Source organism: Phyllobates terribilis, unplaced genomic scaffold (assembly GCF_046119375.1).
Source record: "Phyllobates terribilis strain yellow unplaced genomic scaffold, ASM4611937v1 Scaffold_98__1_contigs__length_5973952, whole genome shotgun sequence".
Lineage (NCBI taxonomy): Eukaryota > Metazoa > Chordata > Amphibia > Anura > Dendrobatidae > Phyllobates > Phyllobates terribilis.
The window spans coordinates 5,598,544-5,617,649 of NW_027362858.1; the positions used below are offsets into that span (position 1 = coordinate 5,598,544).

Below are 19,106 nucleotides of genomic sequence, written 5' to 3' on the forward strand. Positions count from 1 at the left end.
AACATTTTTTTATTCCATATCTTTCTTTACAGCTTAATTCTGTGTGATAGTTTGATTGTGGTGGGATCGGCCTGCCTCACTTATGTATGTCTGTAACTCCCTGGTAGTCTTTAAAAAAAAAAAAAAGTCTCCATTGCCTCTTCCAAATGCCCTTACGATAGTTTAGATAGCTAAGAGCAACCAAGCCCCATACTCCAATTACCCAGAGAGGTTTCACCACTAGTTACTATTTACTGATGAAGACTGTTGAGTTTGATCATTTCAATAGATGTGTCATTGTCTATACTCACACTTTTTGACTGCACTAGTTAGTGTCCAAAATAGGGATTGCCTTGCCCATCACCCTTTTACCCCTCTACATGGATCTGGACTTGCACCCCTAGGCTTGGGCCATGGTGTTACCTGCTGTTCTTTGGTGTGAGATGGGAAGAAGAATAGTCATGTAGCCAGGTCAGAGCCAAGGGCTGGACAGAACCTGCATCACCCAGAGCTTCTGGTTCTGATGTCTCCTCCATTACCAGCGCCGCCTGCAGAATGAATAAGGTGACAGAGGCAGATGTCGCAGGAGCAGATCCCAGAGAAAATGGGAGATGCCTTTTGCAGAAGCCCTAAAATAACAAAATTGCTGAAAACCAGAGCAGTAGAAATCCACATAAGTGACTCCATTTTGGAAATTATAACCCTCAGTGATATAATCTATAGGAGTAGTGACTATTTTGACTCCACAGGCACTTTCCTGAAATTAGCATGCAGTGGATGTTGGAGAAAGAAAATTGCAAATATACCATTTTATTACCCAACACATAGTGCCCAGATTGTGCTCCAGGAGACATACACCGTAAATTAAGTGGGTTCTTCTCACTATAGTAATGCCGAATACATGGATGATAAATGTGGTTTGGGCGCACTGCAAGGCTCAGAAGCGAGGGGGAGATTTCAATTTGGGAGAGTGGATATTGCTGGATTGGGTTATGGAAGCCATGTTACCTTTCAAGAGCCTTTGAGCCACTAATGGTGTAGAAACCTTTGGTTTTCCACTGACACATGATGTACCTGAGTGGGGGCTTGTTTTTTGTGAGATGAGTAGAAGTTTTTATTGGTATTATTTTCGCCTACATAACATTGTTTGGTGGCTTTTTATTCCATATTTGGGAGGCAAAATGAACAAATAGTTGAACACCACGCTCTACTGGTTCATCCTATGAGGTTTTCTATTAGACTCTGAACTGTCATTGTCTTGATGAATAATTCAATATTTTACATAACTTGCCATTTTTACAGACAGTTTAAGTAGAAATGTTCAAAAATATACAATTCAAGGATATTTTATTCTAAAATAATAATTGGTTTTATTCTTGGCAGATGACTGTACCAGGAGTTCAGAAGAACAGCTGACATCTTCAATTTTTAAATCAGATGATCTTGAGATCCCACAGGATACAATTGAAGTGAATGTCATTACTCCGGATATACCATCATCCCTTCACAGCAAAGATCTGTCATCTGATCATTTGAAAGAGGCCCTGTCTTCGGATTCATTACCGACTACTAAGGAAAATCAAAGTCACAAAATAAGTATTAAAAAACAAACTGCTCCTAAAGCAAAGAAGCCATTTTCACATTCAGAATGTGGAAATAACTTTCCCCTCAAAAAATCTATTCTTAAACATCAAAAAATTCATACGACAGAGAATAGCTTTGCATGTTCCAAGTGTGGGAAATGTTTTAACCAGAAATCAGATTTCGTTAAGCACCAGAGAATTCACACAGGGGAGAAGCCTTTTTCCTGTTCAGAATGTGGGAAATGTTTTAACTCGACAGCACAGCTTAATTACCACCAGAGAACCCACACAGGGGAGAAGCCATTTTCCTGTTCAGAATGTGGGAAAAGTTTTAACTCGACAGCACAGCTTAATTACCACCAGAGAACCCACACAGGGGAGAAGCCATTTTCCTGTTCAGAATGTGGGAAATGTTTTAACCATAAATCAAATTTTGTTACGCACCAGAAAAGTCACACAGGGGAGAAACCATTTTCCTGTTTAGAATGTGGAAAAAGTTTTGTGAGAAAATCATATCTTTTAAGTCACCAAATAATTCACACAGGGGAGAAGCCATTTTCATGTTCAGAATGTGGTAAATGTTTTAACCAGAAATCAGCTTTGGTTAAGCACCAGAAAAGTCACACAGGGGAGAAGCCATTTTCCTGTTCAGAATGTGGGAAATGTTTTAACCATAAATCAAATTTTATTACGCACCAGAAAAGTCACACAGGGGAGAAACCATTTTCCTGTTTAGAATGTGGAAAAAGTTTTGTGAGAGAATCATATCTTTTAAGTCACCAAATAATTCACACAGGGGAGAAGCCATTTTCATGTTCAGAATGTGGTAAATGTTTTAACCAGAAATCAAATTTTGTTACGCACCAGAAAAGTCACACAGGGGAGAAACCATTTTCCTGTTTAGAATGTGGAAAAAGTTTTGTGAACAAATCATATCTTTTAAGTCACCAAATAATTCACACAGGGGAGAAGCCATTTTCATGTTCAGAATGTGGGAAATGTTTTAACCATAAATCAAATCTTGTTACGCACCAGAAAAGTCACACAGGGGAGAAACCATTTTCATGTTTGGAATGTGGAAAATGTTTTAAACTGAAAGCGCATCTTAATAGACACCAGAAAATTCACACAGGGGAGAAGCCATTTTCATGTTCAGAATGTGGAAAATGTTTTGTGAAGAAAACAAGCCTTCTTAGTCACCAGACAACCCACACAGTGAAGAAGCCTTTTTCATGTAATTAATGTGGGAAATGTTTTACACGGAATCAACTTTTAATAAACATCAGAGAAGTCACACAGGGGAGAAGCCTTTTTCATGTTCAGAATGTTGGAAATGTTTTAACTGAAAATTATATCTTCTTAAAGGAGTTGTCCACTACTACTGCCAACTCCAGAACCAGGCAGTAAGAACTAACACTGGCATTACATAAGTGTCAGAGGTGAGCTTATATAGCAGTGGCCAACACTGAACAGCTGAGACAATCCAGGTAGGAAAGCTCCGGGAGCGTCAACTGAACAGATTAACCCTTGCACTGCTAGCAAGGAAAAAACTGCACTTTTGAATATGATGGTGAAGTACTTTTAACCAGTGCAGAAGTACATGAAACCAGGCACCGCAGTCTTCTGACCCCTCTCTGTCGCAGTAACCCAGGGACTCTAACTCTGAAATTGCAATCACTATTAAGCCTCAGCCCTAAAGTACACCACATATTTAAGTTCTGCTGGTATTTTTTTGGGAAAAAGGTAACAATTTTAATGGAAGTGGTCATCAGAACATGATACCTGACCAACCTAGGTGGGGGGATGTGTTAGGGGTCCTATTGCCTTACCCTGGACTGCAGAATTAAGAATCAACCTTGATTCTTGTTTTAATAATAACATGAAGATTTCCAAATTGTGGAGGGACCTTGACCTTTTCTATTCCTGCAAAACACTTCAGATCAGCATTATCATGCATGTGTCTTCTAAGTGGAGAAGCTCCCTTTCCAGTGATTATAGAGCGATAATGTTCGGAAAAAGGTCATATAGTTTTACCTTTGTTATAGAATTTACATGGGGAGATGACGTATACCACATGCTTAGTTCTACATGACACAAAGTCCTTCACATGTCAGGTCAATGGTCCTAAGCGGAAGCTTTTATCTGTGGTCTGCAGGTGGCAGAACGAAGTTTCTCTAGCCAGTTACCTGTATTGTGTTCAGTTCTGTTTCTGACTATTAAATCTCCCAATTTACTACTTCTACATGAAGATAGGGGATTATTATTGGCTTTCTCGTTTAGCTCTTTGTCACTTTCTATCAGGTGTCCGTTTTGTCTTATAGCTGTATGGATCACCTTATCCATTGCTTTGTGTTTGACAGTTAAAGTTAACCTCTCTACAGTACTCTGCTTTTTCTTATCTTTCTGTTTTAATAAATCTTTTTGATTTTTTTTTACTGACTCTGTCTGTTCATTTAGTAGGGGTAATGGATAACCTCGACTAAGAAAATTTATGCAGAAGTTACTTTGATTGAGCACTGCGCATGATCAAAGTACGTTCCTGATGCCTGGTGACTCGGACATCAAGTCACCATGGCAACTACCGGGAGCCAGCACAGACAGCGCGAGATGCCGGAGAGAAGATAAGAGGGGCGTGCTTACCTCCCCTTGCTCCCGGAATGCCGTGATCGACTTCAATCGCAGCATTTTGGGGGTTAATGTGCCAGGAGCGGGGTGGCACCGCTCCTGGCACACAGCACCGGCAGCGATCGCCCTGCACAGCTTGTGTGCGTGCGTGATCACATGGTGCGTAATAGCAGTAGTCCAATAGGCTCAGGACACAGGGACGTACCATTGCTGACAATGTTAGAGAGGGGTTTTAATGTACATTCAATTGCCGTTTTTTTTGGGAATTCTATCAATGTTAAAATAAAATTCTCCTGTCATTCAGTGTCATATAAAGTCTTCAGGAATTCACCAGAGTCTTTTAGATATGGTGGAGTATTTGTTAACAATGGTCTCAGCAGCGAGTCGAGATATTTTGACAGTGGTTCCATTTCAGAACCAATCCCTGAGATTATCGGACTGCCAGGAGGTGAGGTTAAGGATTTGTGCACTTTGAGTACATAGTACCAGTATTTTTCAACCTTTTTCTGAAAAACATACGGAGTTGAATTTTATATTTATTAGTAGGATCATCCGGCAAAAGAACATATGTGGAGTCATCCATTAATTGTCTGTGTGCCTCTGAGATATACCATATGATGCCCTGGTATGGGGGAGGTCTGCTGCTGACACTGTTATAGGGTTAATGTACCCCAATTCTATACTAATATCCCCCATCCTGATATATATATGTCCCCATCCAGACATATATGATTCCCATGTTGGTATATATGGTCCCCCATCCAGGTATACACACACAGCTCCGCTCCAGAGCTCCTCTTGCACGCGCGGCTCTGCTCCGTACGCCTCGTACCCGCGCGGCTCCGCTCCGTACGCCTCGTACCTGCGCGGCTCCGCTCCGTACGCCTCGTACCCGCGCGGCTACAGGAAAAAATGGACCCCAAAATTTGTTGTGCAATTTCCCCTGGGCACGCAGATACCCCATATGTGGGGAAAAAACATTGTTGGGGCGCACGGCAGGGCTCGGAAAGGAAGGAGCGCATTTGACTTTTTGATTGTAAAATTTGCTTTAATAATTAGCGGACGCCATGTTGCGTTTAGAGATCCTCTGATGTGCCTAAACAGTGGAAACCCCCCACAAGTGACTCCATTTTGGAAACTAGACCCCTTAGGGAACTTATCTAGATAGGTGGTGAGCATTTTGAACCCCCAGGTGCTTCACAAATTAATCCATAAAAATGAAAAAGTATTTTTTTTCCCACTTTTTCATTTTTACGAATCAATTTGTGAAGTACCTGGGGGTTCCAAGTGCTCACTATGCATCTAGATAGGTGCCTTGCGTGGTCTAGTTTCCAAAATGGGGTCACTTGTGGGGGAGCTCCAATGTTTAGGCACACAGGGGCTCTCCCAACGCAACATGGTGTCCGCTAACAATTTGAGCCGATTTTCCATTCAATTTGTTAGCGGACACCATGTCGCGTTTGGAGAGCCCCTGATGTGCCCAAACAGTGGAAACCCCCCACGAGTGACCCCATTTTGGAAACTAGACCCCTCAAGGATTTTATCAAGGGTTATAGTGAACATTTTGAACCCACAGGTACAACACAGAATTTGATAACATTAGGTCATCATATTGAATAAGTTGTCATTAGTCTTGAGCGCAAGTGCTCACTACTTGAGTTTGCATCGGGTACTCAGGTATGCACCATGTATCACGGGTGCTCAAGTGACATGCTCGAGTCCCTGCCCCGCATGTTTCACGGTTATTAGACACCCCCCAAAAAAACATGCGATGATCGCTCGTGCATGGCAGGCAATCCCCGCAAAGTTTTTTTTGGCCACGAAGCATATGGGGGCGGAGATTTGAGCATGTCACTCAAATACCCACGATACTCAATGCATACCAGAGCACCCGATGCAAACTCAAGTAGCGAGCACTTGCGCTCAACACTAGTCGCAATATCGTCATCTTTTTTTCTTACTTTTGAAAAAAATCACAACCCCAACCCCAGCCCTAACCCGAGAGTTTATTTTTTACGCCGTTCCTCGTGCGGTATAAGTGATTAGACGACTTTATTCTTCGAGTCGGTGCGATTACTGCGATACTAGAATCATATGGGGTTTTTATGATTGACAGCTGTCACACACTAAAAGACACATTTTTTGTAAAATCTAGTTTTTGCATCGCCATATTTTGAGAGCTATAATTTTTCCATATTTTGGCCGACAGAGTCATGTGATGGCTCGTTTTTTGCGAGATGAGTTGAAGTTTTCATTGATGCCATTTTCAGGCACGTGACATTTTTTGATCGCTTTTTATTCCGATTTTTGGGAGGCAGAATAAACAAAAACCAACAATTCAGGAATTTTTTATTTTTTATTTTTTTATTCTGTTCCACGTGTGGTAAAATTGATAAGGTAGCTTTATTCTTTGGGTCAGTACGTTTACAGCAGTACCACATTTATATAGTTTTTCTATGTTTTCAACTTTTACATAACAAAAGCTATTTTATAGAAAAAATTATTTTTTTAGCATCGCTTTATTCTGAGAGCTATAACTTTTTTATTTTTCGGCTGATAGAGCTGTATGGTGGCTTGTTTTTTGCGGGACGAGATGACGTTTTCAGCGGTACCATTTTTATTTATATTCGTCTTTTTGATCGCGTGTTATTCCATTTTTTGTTTGGCGGTATGGTGATAAAGCATTGTTTTTTGCTTCGTTTTTTATTTTTTACCGTGTTCACTGAAGGGGTTAACTAGTGGGACATTTTTATAGGTCAGGTCGTTTCGGACGCGGCGATACCAAATATGTGTACTTTTATTGCTTTTTTTTTTTTTCATAATAATATTTATTGATGGGTACATTATATTTTTATTTTTGGTGGATTATTTTTTGTATTTTTTTTATATTTTTACAATTTTTTTTTTTTTTTTTTTTTTTTTTCACTTTCTGACAGTTTTTTTTACTTTTTTACTTTGTTCCACTATGGGACTTTCACTTTTTTTTTCTCTGATCGCCTGCATGGCACAGGAATGGAGCACCATCCCTGTGCTGTGCAGTCTGTCAGCGCTGGACAGGGACAAGATAATTTGAAAATGCACTGCGCATGTCCAAAAAATCTTCCTGCTGTCTGGTGACCCTGATGTTGTCATGACGACATTGGGTCGTCATGGCAACACCCTGGAAGCCGCGGCAGACAGCGCTGGAGGCCGGAAGAGGAGGTGAGTATACAGATCACCTCCCCTTAGCCACCGCAATGCTGCGATCGACTTCGAGGGTTAATGTGCCGGGACTGGTGCGGGACCGCTCCCTGCACATAGCACCGGGTGTCAGCTGTGACAATCAGCTGACACCCGGCGGCGATCGCGCCCGCACATCCTGTGTGCGGGCGCGATCGCCATGACGTACTAATATGTCCCAGGCTCTTAAAGTCCAGGGCACAGACGCGTATTAGTGTGTCATCGGTTGTAAAGGGGTTAAATGTCCAGTGTGAATGAGCGGTGTGAAGACACGGGGATCAGTGGGTGCTCTTGTCTGCTGGCCCGGCTGTCTTTAGAAAGACCACATGGACTAGGGCTCAAGACATCTCTGAGTGTTCAGCAATGGTCAATGGAGCCGATCTGTATTCCTCCAGCTGGGGCTGTAGTCCCCTAAGCTGACATGCTGTAGAATGACACCGAATAGAGGCAGAGACCCCCTTTTTATAGATCACAATTGTCCTTACAGCCATCATTCACAGGTCAAGGGTCAGGGTTGAAGGTGGAAAGAGATTGTTTGTTTGAGCATTTAATCCACTTGCATAGTTTGTCCTCCATTCTTCAGCAAATCAACAAATCCCTGGACCAGTATAATACGTAATCAGCATGTTATCAAACGGTATTGCTCCATGACCCTATCTTTTTAAGATTTGCAGACAATAAGTTGTAGTACATCTTAACTCAATTGTTAACATTCAGGATTATTCAAACAATAGTCTGTGTTAATCAACCAAAGAAGAACACAAGTTAAAAAGTCAACATAAAAATAGAGGTATATTGCTCTTGACCATCAGAAAGTATGTCTAGCATAATTAAGAAGAAAAGCTGTGTCGTCACATGCGCCGATTCTCCCGGTTGGTGTGATACCAAATTTAAGAAGAATTTATTATTATTCAGTGGTTAAAATAAAATAAAAGGGGAAGGATTTAAAATGTTTATTGTTTTTTACATATATTTTTATATTTTCAATTATTCCCCATTCGGCAGCTTGCACATCCCCCCCCCCTCCCCCTCCCACTTCCATAGAGCCATAACCATCCATTGTGGCTTAGATTCAGGGGCTAGCTGGCATGTTATATCCTGGGGTTACAAGCCCTAGCCCATGAGAAGCGGCCTATCGCTAAAGGCCACCATCCACATTGGACTACAGTTAGGCGAATCGATGGGATCTGCCAACAGTCTAATGTGTATGGGCGCTTTCCTATTCTTATGAATAAGATGAGAGAAAAGGATCCGAAACTTTGGATTTCTGAGGGCTGATTCTTTTGTTCACAGGGAGATAAGCGAATGCTAGAGCAGCTCTCTCATAGAGAACACAGAAGCTTGAGGCAGATACGAATGTTCTAGTGTATGCGATCTGGGCTGCTTTGGCGGCTTCCTTTGGCTCCTGGTCCAGCACAAACTGTCGCACTTCCACAGGGCAAAGATGAAGAAACTGGTCCTTCACTATCAGATCTTTCAGGTCCTCAAAAGTGATGACTGACAGTCCTTGGACCCACATAACTGTAGCTGTCATGTGGTCCACGCTATATGGCTCTGAACTTTTTCCGGTATGCCTCCGGAGTCAGCTGGTACTTTTTAATCAGGGCCTGCTTGATGGCCTCATAGTCTCCATCGTGGGCACGAGGGAGAGAAGCAAACACTTCCAGAGCTTTTCCTCTGAGTCCTGGAGTTATATCTGGTCCTCGAGCAACTGGTACTGTCTGCAGGCTTTTTCAAATCTCAGCAGAAATATGTCCAAGTCCCTCTTCTTTTCCATTACAGGAATATGCTCGAGATGGGGTTTAAAGCTGTTGGCACTGTTGCACTCATGGCTATGTATGGGGGATGGCTCCTTCTGAATCCAGGCTAGCTTCAGTGAGGACAGACGCTCGTCTTGGGCGTGTCGCTTAGCAGCCTCTCCGTCAGCTTGGGCCTGTCGCTCAGCAGCCTCTCGGTGAGCTTGGGCCTGTCACTCAGCAGCCTCTCGGTCAGCTTGGGCCTGTCACTCAGCTCTCTCAGCCTCTCAGAATTTCATGATCAACTGCAGTCATCCATCACAATCGTCTGCCGCGAGCTGCTCCCAGGCCATCTGCAGGTGGGGGTGCACACTACCCTGGCTTCGGGTATGACTGTCAATCACAGGTGGGACCCATGCAACAGCCCCGTCTAGGCCTTGGTTGGCCGCCCCATCAACAGGGTTCTGCTGTCGGACTGGCTCTGTGGCACCTTGCAACAGTTCAGCAATCATTTGGGCCTTGGTTTTGCCCGTGAGGTCAATCTGTCCCAGCTCGCAGAGGGCAGTGATAGTGTCCTTTGACTGCTGGTGATATCAGGGCTCTCCACGCATAACCATCATTGCCAAACAAAAGATAGGACAGAAAAACAAGAGAAGGGGGGGGGGTTGCAACTGCTGCATGTACAGTAATGTCCCAGATAAAATATATTAAAACACTGAGTCTGATTCCTTAAAACTATGCACAGAATTCTCGCAAGAACCGTGCAAGTGTTCAGTGACAGGAATGATTGCTCAATCCAGCCACTGATGTTCTGTAATATCCCACCATTGCCATGAAGTTGTCAGGGACGACACCGGCAAGATCATACAATATCCCACCGCTGCCCCCAATTTGTCAGGGATTATGCACACGCACGATCCTGATTACTCATTACGTAACTATCGGCAAGCGAGCAGTGAGCGTATGGTGTACACACCTACGAATTCCAGTGCATGGAATATGTGTATATGCCCCCGTATGGTCACTGCCAGCTTCACGATAATCCAATTAAGATTATTCGCTGCCACCACCAATCAGTTTTAAATATTCAATACAGGTCTGATTGGACACCTGCTTTCTGGTAGTGTATATGGCTTCGGGGGAGGAACTATTACAGAGCAAAAGAAACAGGACTATTACATTTTATATTTAATCCAAAAGGGAGGCAGTGTTTATGAAAAAATATACAAACATTCTACAAAGGGGGACAAGACGATACAACATATACAATTACACAAAATAAAAGGGATTAACAGAAAAAACTTACTAGACCGATCGCGGAGACGATTCAGTTTAGCTGGAGGGACACAATCCAATTCTGGCCGTTATGGATGAACTCTTTATGTATCAAATGACCAAGTTCTCCAAAAAATATGACGTACTGGTCATGGGAGATTTCAACTATCCAGACATTTGTTGGGAATCTCTCTCAAGTAAAACTAACAGGTCAAGCTAATTCTTATCCTCTCTTGCTGACAACTTTATCTTCCAAAAGGTAGGGGAGAAAACAAGGAGATCTGCTACTTTGGCTCTAATCCTTATAAACAGGGAGGAAATGGTTGAGGAGGTAAAAGTGGCTGGGACCCCAGGAAGCAGCGATCATGCTATTCTAGAATTTTGGATAACTAGAGGAAGAAGACATGTGAAGACTCAAACTTCAAGGTTAGATTTCAGAAAGGCAGATTTTAAGCGACTCAGAAAGAGAATAGGAGGGATCCAATGGCTGGATGTCCTTAAGGACAAAAATGTCCAGGAAGGATGGGAAATTTTTAAAAATGAGATTCTCAAAGCACAATCGTTAACAATCCTGAAAAGTAGGAAGAATGGGAAGCATTTAAGGAAACCAGGATGGATGAACACAGAACTTAAACACATGCTAAAAAGAAAGGAAGAAATGTTTATCAAATGGAAAGAGGGAGGCATATCTAAAGAAGATTATAATGCAGTCTGCAGAACCTGTAGGGCACGTATCAGGTTAGCTAAAGCTGACAATGAATTAAGGCTTGCAAGAGATGTCAAAAGCAATAAAAAAGGATTTTGGGGGTATGTCAAAAGTAAAAGAACAGTCAAAGATGCTATAGGATTTTTACAGGATGAAAATGGTGAAATGGTAAGAAAGGATGTTGAGAAGGCCAAACTTTTTAATTCCTATTTTGTATAAGTTTTCTCTCAGAAAGAAAATGTAACATCAACTGATCTTCACTGTCCTATTAAAGGAATAGAAGAATCCAGGTCATCTGTGAACATAAAGATTGTGAGGGAATATTTAGCTAACATAAATGAGTTCAAGTCTCCAGGTCCAGTCCAGATGAATTACACCCCAGAATACTGAAGGAGATCGTAGAAGAAATTTTAGAACCACTCTCCATAGTCTTTGAAAATTCTTGGAGAACAGAAGAAGTCCCAGAAGACTGGAGAAGAGCAAATGTTGTTCCTATCTTCAAAAAGGGGAAGAAGGTGGACCCAGGGAACTATAGGCCGGTGAGTCTGACTTCTATACCAGGAAAGATCTTTGAACAAATTATTAAACAATATGTATGTACTGTAAGTACCTGGATAAGAATGACGTGATTAACCAGAGTCAGCATGGGTTTGTAACTAACAAGTCATGTCAGACTAACTTAATTTCCTTCTATGACAGAATCACTGACTGGGTGGATGAGGAAAATGCTGTAGATATAGTATGTCTTGACTTCAGCAAAGCATTTGACAAAGTATATCACACCATCCTTATTGAAAAAATTACCAAGTATGGAATGGACAAGGCAACTGTTAGGTGGATTCATAACTGGCTTAGTGATCGGACTCAAAGAGTGGTCATAAATGGCTTCACATCCAGTTGGATGAATGTCTCAAGTGGGGTACCACAGGGCTCTGTCCTGGGACCTGTATTGTTCAACATCTTTATCAATGATTTAGATGAAGGAATTGAGGGTAAAGTGATTAAATATGCTGATGATACAAAGCTAGGAGGGATAGCTAATACTAGAGAAGAGAGAGAGAGAGGATTCAAAAAGACCTAAATAAACTGGAGCAGTGGGCAGTAACTAACAATGGTTTTTAACAGGGAAAAATGCAAAGTACTACATCTGGGCAATAAAAATGAAAAAAGCATATACAAAATGGGAGGAATAGAGCTAAGCAACAGTACATGTGAAAAAGACTTAGGTATACTAATAGATCATAGACTGAATATGAGCCAACAGTGTGATGCAGCAGCAAAAAAGGCAAATACAATTCTGGGATGTATTAACAGAAGCATACAGTCTAGATCACGTGAAGTCATTATCGGTCTTTACTCCTCTTTGGTCAGACCTCATCTGGAATACTGTGTACAGCTTTGGGCACCACATTTTAAAAAAGACATAGACAAACTGGAGCAAGTTCAGAGAAGAGCGACCAGAATGGTGACGGGTCTGCAAACCATGTCCTATGAGGAACGGTTACAGGATTTGGGAATGTTTAGCTTACAAAAAAGAAGACTGAGAGGAGACTTAATAGCTGTCTACAAATATCTCAAGGGCTGTCACATTGTAGAAGGATCATCTTTATTCTCATTTGCACAAGGAAAGACTAGAAGCAATGGGATGAAACTGAATGGGAGGAGACACAGATTAAATATTAGAAAAAACTTTTTGACAGTTAGGGTGATCAATGAGTGGAACAGGCTGCCACGAGAGGTGGTGAGTTCCCCTTCAATGGACGTCTTCAAACAGAGGCTGGACAGATATCTGTCTGAGATGATTTAGTGAATCCTGCTTTGAGCAGGGGGTTGGACCAGATGACCCAGGAGGTCCCCTCCAACTCTACCATTCTATGATTCTATGAAATACATTTCTGACATTTACTAAAAATTTATCAGTGACCAATATAGCCCACATTCTTCTCAATACCAGTGATAAGCCATCCATCCATGGAGTCCATTAGTTTCTTAATCTTCTGACGATCATCTTTGTGGGCAGCACCAGGCACAGTCCCCGACACTGATCACAGAGGGGACAGTTCTCCTTCACCATAAATCTCGAGTTTAAGAAAAGCTCGAAAGTTCTCAGGAAGGTTTAGGTCCAGTGAGGAAAAAGTCATGTCATTAGTCTTTCATCTTTAAGGCCTTTCTGGGTACTGAGCAGTGAAGACTTCGATGCTGCGATTGAGCATTCTCCCGCAGAACAATCCTGTTTTGTTTTTTTTAAAGATGTAGATTTTTTCTGTACCTCTGTTTGAAGAAAGTGTCAACTAAAAACTGGCAGTAGGTTTGGGATTTGATTTTTGAGTCCATATTCAACTCAAAAAGGTCCAACTAGCTCATATGTAGTAATACCAGCCCATAGTATTGCCCAACTCCATCTCGCTGACGTCTGAGTTGAAGTCTAGGTCTGTGCCCATTAATGATCTAGCCATGAGCCCATCCATCTGGTCTGTCAAGAGTCACTCTCATCAGTCCATGAAACCTTTAAAAAAAATCTGTCTTCGGATATCTTTTGGTTAAGTCTTGATGTTTGCACTTGTGTCTTGTTCAGAGGTGGTTGATATTCAGCCTCGGCCTTGTATCTGAGCACTGAACACCTAGTTCTTCTGGGCCTCCAGGGAGGCTGCAATTCTGGAATACGACAGCACTGGAGGATAATATCTTCCTGGTCGCTTCATGTTTGAGTCTTCTGAAATATTTTGCAGTTAATGTTATTCTGTTTATTTCTTTTGCAACGCTGTAGACTTTTGAAGCTTCTGTGATAACTCCCCACAGAGGGGGCCATACATACAGGGATGAAGGGGGCCATGCATACAAGGATGAGGGGGCCATGCATACAGGGTTGAGGCATGAGGGGGGCCATGTATACAGGGATGAGGCATGAGGGGAGGCCATACATACAGGGATGAGCCATGAGGGGGACCAGGAGCCGCGCTGCAGGCATGGGTGTGGGCATGGGGAGCAGTGAATATTCATTTTCTTTAGTAGCGGGCACAGTGTAGGCTGCAGCAGGCGGCTGCTGCCTCCTGTGCCCCGCTACTTCACCACTGTCACTGTCGCTTCCCCCGCATCCCCCACCACCCACAGCCACAGTATTTATGTATATCGGACTATAAGACGCACCCCCCACTTTCCTGCAAAATTTTGGAGGAAAAAAGTGCGTCTTATAGTCCGAAAAATACAGTACTTCATCCAATAACAAACTTTTATATAACTTGCATTTGTAAAATTTGCATAGAAATGATGATATGGTCAAAATATTCACTTGCCTAATAATTGCTCACACAGTGTATGTTTCAGTGATCAAGAAAACTATTTTTTATTCTCACCTGCTATAAGCTAGGGGTGCAATGCTCAGGAATCATCCTTCAATCCATAGAACGTGGATTCCACATCTCACCCCTGACAAAGCCAAAAAGTGAAAATAGTTGGGCAAGATTCTTAAGCTCATCTCCATTGTGATTATGATATGTTATAAGCAAATTTAAATCTCTCAGTTATTTCAGTGTGTATTAGGGGTGCACTGTTTTTTTATGGTAATACAAAAAGAAACACTGGCATGGTGGCACCTAGCAGGGTGCAGTGCACGCTCAGGAGTTACAATAAATAAATGATTACAACCATATCCTGTAGATTACAGCAAATGAGAAGAACAACACTATTAGTGGTGTCGCTGTGGGGCACTAAAACTATGGGGGTAACAAAGATGAGGATCATTACTGTATATGGCAATGAGAGGGGGGGCTATTACTTTATAGGGCACTATATATGGTTATAGCACTATGTATAATTGGGGAAAAATGGGCAGAACACCTAAGAAGAGTAATGAAAAATATATATATGAAAAAGACAAAATATTAAAAAACACACAAGCAATAAATGTTTATATCATTCCCCTCCCCCCAAAGTAAATAGCAAAAGGTAATACAATGAAAAAATTATTCGGTATTGCCATGCACGTAACTGCCTGAACTAATAAAAATATTTAAATATTTTTTCCCATGTGGTATAAATTGAAACACTAGGAATAATGTTTTTGATCACCACAATTCCACATAAAAATGTAATAAAAAGCTATTAAAATGTCATATTTCCTCCAAAATTGTATCAACAAAAACGAAGAAAACAAGAAATAATCATTGAAACCGGGCCATCGATGGAAGAATGAAAATAGTTCTAATCCCCACTTCCTCAGTTGCACTAACAGGAGCTCTATGGAACACTCGCTCCATCAGCAACAAACTTTCCTACATCCATGACCTTTTCATTACTAACAAACTTTCCTTCCTCGCCATCACCGAAACATGGCTCACCCCCTCTGACACAGCCTCCCCAGCTGCACTTTCATATGGCGGATTCCACCTTTCCCACACCCCCCGCCCCAACGGCAAATGGCGGAGGCATAGGTTTTCTCCTGTCAGATACCTGCGCTTTCACCCAAATATCACTGCCACCCTCCGTTACACTCCCCTCTTTTGAGGTGCACTGTGTGCGCATCTATTCCCCCTCTGACCTCCAACTGGCCATCATTTACCGACCCCCAGGGCTAGCCACCACTTTCTTAGACCACTTCACCACCTGGCTGCTTCACTTCCTTTCCACTGACATCCCCACTATCATAATGGGTGACTTCAACATCCCCATTGACACTTCCCACTCATCTGTCTCTAAGTTCCTATCCCTCACTTCCTCCTTCGGCCTTGCTCAATGGTCTTCGGCAGGTACTCATAAAGATGGCCACACACTGGACCTCATCTTCACCCGCCTCTGTTCCCTATCTAACCTCTCTAACTCACCCCTCCCTCTCTCTGACCATAACCTCCTCACATTCTCTACCCTCTCCTCTCCAGATGCACAATCCCCACTCCACAAACTTACACACACTCGCCGAAACCTCAAACACCTTGACCTACACTCACTCTCTGAATCCCTCCTCCCTCTTACAGACATAAATTCCTTACACAATGCAGATGTTGCTGCCGCTTCATATAACACCACAATAACTGCAGCTCTCGACTCGATCGCTCCTCTCACACAAACCAAATCTCGCACAATCAACAGGCAACCCTGGCACACCAAACTTACTAAAGAACTGCGACGGGCCTCCAGGGTTGCGGAGCGGAAATGGAAAAGGTCTCACTCCATCGAACACTTCATTGCATTCAAACAATCCCTCACTATTTTCAAGTCCGCACTCACTACAGCAAAACAAACCTACTTCTCATCTCTCATATCCTCCCTTTCTCACAACCCTAAACAGCTATTTAACACTTTCAATTTTCTCCTTCGTTCCCCAGCACCTCCTCCCTCTTCTCTCATCTCAGCCGAAGACTTTGCCTCATTCTTCAAGCAGAAGATTGACACCATCAGACAAAGCTTTTGCCTAAAGTCCGCACAACCCCTCCTCATATCTACTCAACCTTCCTCCTCCAAACACCACTTTTCCACCATTACAGAAGGTCAAGTTTCCTCTTTACTCTCCAAATCACACCTCACCACCTGCGAACTTGACCCAATCCCATCCCATCTCATCCCTAACCTTACCACAGTCTTCATCCCAACCCTAACCCACCTCTTCAACCTGTCACTAACAACCGGTGTCTTCCCCTCATGTTTCAAACATGCCGCAATCACACCCATCCTCAAAAAGCCCCCCTTGACCCATCCTCTCTGACTAGCTACCGCCCCATATCACTTCTCCCCTTTGCCTCAAAACTATTAGAACAACATGTCCACTTTGAACTGTCCTCCCACCCCTCCTCCTGTTCCCTCTTCGACCGCCTGCAATCTGGCTTCCGACCGCATCACTCGACTGAAACTGCCCTGACCAAAGTCACCAACGACCTATTAAACGCCAAATCCAAGCGACACTACTCCATCCTCCTCCTTCTGGACCTGTCATCTGCCTTTGACACAGTGGACCATTCCCTCTTACTACAGATTCTCTCATCTCTTGGCATCACGGACTGGGCCCTATCTTGAATCTCCTCATACTTAACAGACAGGACATTCAGCGTCTCCCACTCACGCACCACCTCCTCATCTCGCCCCCTATCTGTCAGTGTCCCCCAAGGTTCAGTTCTAGGACCTATGCTCTTCTCCATCTACACCTTTGGCCTGGGACAGCTCATAGAGTCTCACGGCTTTCAGTATCACCTCTATGCTGATGACACACAGATCTACCTCTCTGGACCCGATATCTCCTCCCCACTAACCAAAATCCCACAATGTCTGTCCGCTATTTCATCCTTCTTCTCTGCCAGATTTCTAAAACTCAACATGAATAAAACAGAGTTCATCATCTTTCGACCCTCTCATTCATATCCCCCATCTGACCTATCCATCAACGTAAATGGCTGTTCACTCTCCCCAGTCCCACAAGCTCCCTGCCTTGGGGTAACCATGGACTCTGATCTCTCCTTCAAACCACATATCCAAGCCCTTTCCACTTCCTGCCGACTCCAACTCAAAAATATCTCCCGGATGCGTGCATTCCTCAGCAAAGACTCTGCAAAAACACTAGTGCATGCCCTCATCATCTCCAGCCTCGACTACTGCAACCTCGTGCTCTGTGGCCTCCCTTCCAACACTCTTGTGCCCCTCCAATCTATCCTAAACTCTGCTGCTCGACTAATCCACCTGTCCCCCCACTATTCCCCGGCCTCCCCCCTCTGTCAATCCCTTCACTGGCTCCCCATTGCTCAGAGACTAAAGTTCAAAACCCTAACCATGGCATACAAAGCCATCCACAACCTGTCTCCTCCATACATCTGTGACCTAGTCTCCCGGAACTTACCTGCACGCAACCTCCGATCCTCACAAGATCTCCTTCTCTACTCCCCTCTTATCTCGTCTTCCCACAATCACATACAAGATTTCTCCCGTGCATCCCCCCTACTCTGGAACTCTGTAACCTAACACATCAGACTCTCGCCTACCATGGAAGCCTTCAAAAGAAACCTGAAGACCTACCTCTTCCGACAAGCCTACAACCTGCAGTAACCACCACTCCACCACATTACTGCATGACCTCCTCTACCCCCACCTACTGTATCCTCACCCATCCCTTGTAGACTGTGAGCCCTCGCGGGCAGGGTCCTCGCTCCTCCTGTACCAGTCACTGACTCGTTTTAAGATTATGTAAATGTTTTTGCTATGTATATCCCTATCACATGTAAAGCGCCATGGAAAAAATAGCGCTATAATAATAAATAATAATAATAATAGTTACAGGTCTCAGAAAATGGCGACACGAAAAAATTGTTAGATACTAAATTTTCAGCCCTGGTGACATCATACTGTAGCGCATTAGACCGCTGCAATCAACCACTGATCTCGGAACTGATGCCAATTTATTCAGTATGAACCGTTGAGCTCAGAGATTGGCTGCGGTTGTCACACACGCTAAAGACATGACATCACCACTGCAACCTATAAAGAAGACCCGAGCAGCAGCAGAGAGCCGGTACTGGAGCAGGGGAAAGGTGAGTAATGCTAATTATAGTATTTGTTACACAGGCTCGTAGATTGTGTACAGAACACTGAAAGGGGAAACCTCTTCTATGATACTACTCTCTGCTGTTGGTCCAGGGCACATTGTGGTGTTCAAAGTTGTAATGAACCTCAGACAGGAATAATGAAGAGATGGCCACATCATGCTGAGGACTTCGCCACACACTTCAAAAAAACAGATCTACCAATCAAGGCAAGTCTTTATTTTCCCACCACCACAACCCCTTTGTGTACCAGACCAATTCCCTTCCCCTATTACCTCCCTCTCCAACATCACTGAAGGAGAACTTACCTCCTCTCCAAATCACACCTCACCACTTATGCACTCGACCCCATCCCATCCCACCTCCTCCCCAACCTCACTACCCCACTTATCCCGGCCCTAACCCACCTCTTCAACCTATCTCTAACCTCTGGTACCTTCCCTTCTGCTTTCAAACATGCCAC

At 43.2% G+C, this 19,106-nt stretch overlaps 1 protein-coding gene and 1 pseudogene across 1 annotated transcript in view; one reads left to right on the forward strand and one right to left on the reverse strand.

The window, feature by feature from the left end:
• Positions 1-3,657, forward strand: part of LOC141198566 (uncharacterized) — a 34,373-nt pseudogene extending 30,716 nt beyond the window's left edge.
• The window catches only part of LOC141198611 (uncharacterized), a 174,035-nt gene that overhangs the window by 39,556 nt on the left and 115,373 nt on the right, over positions 1-19,106 (reverse strand). The gene's annotated exons all lie outside the window — the stretch shown is intronic.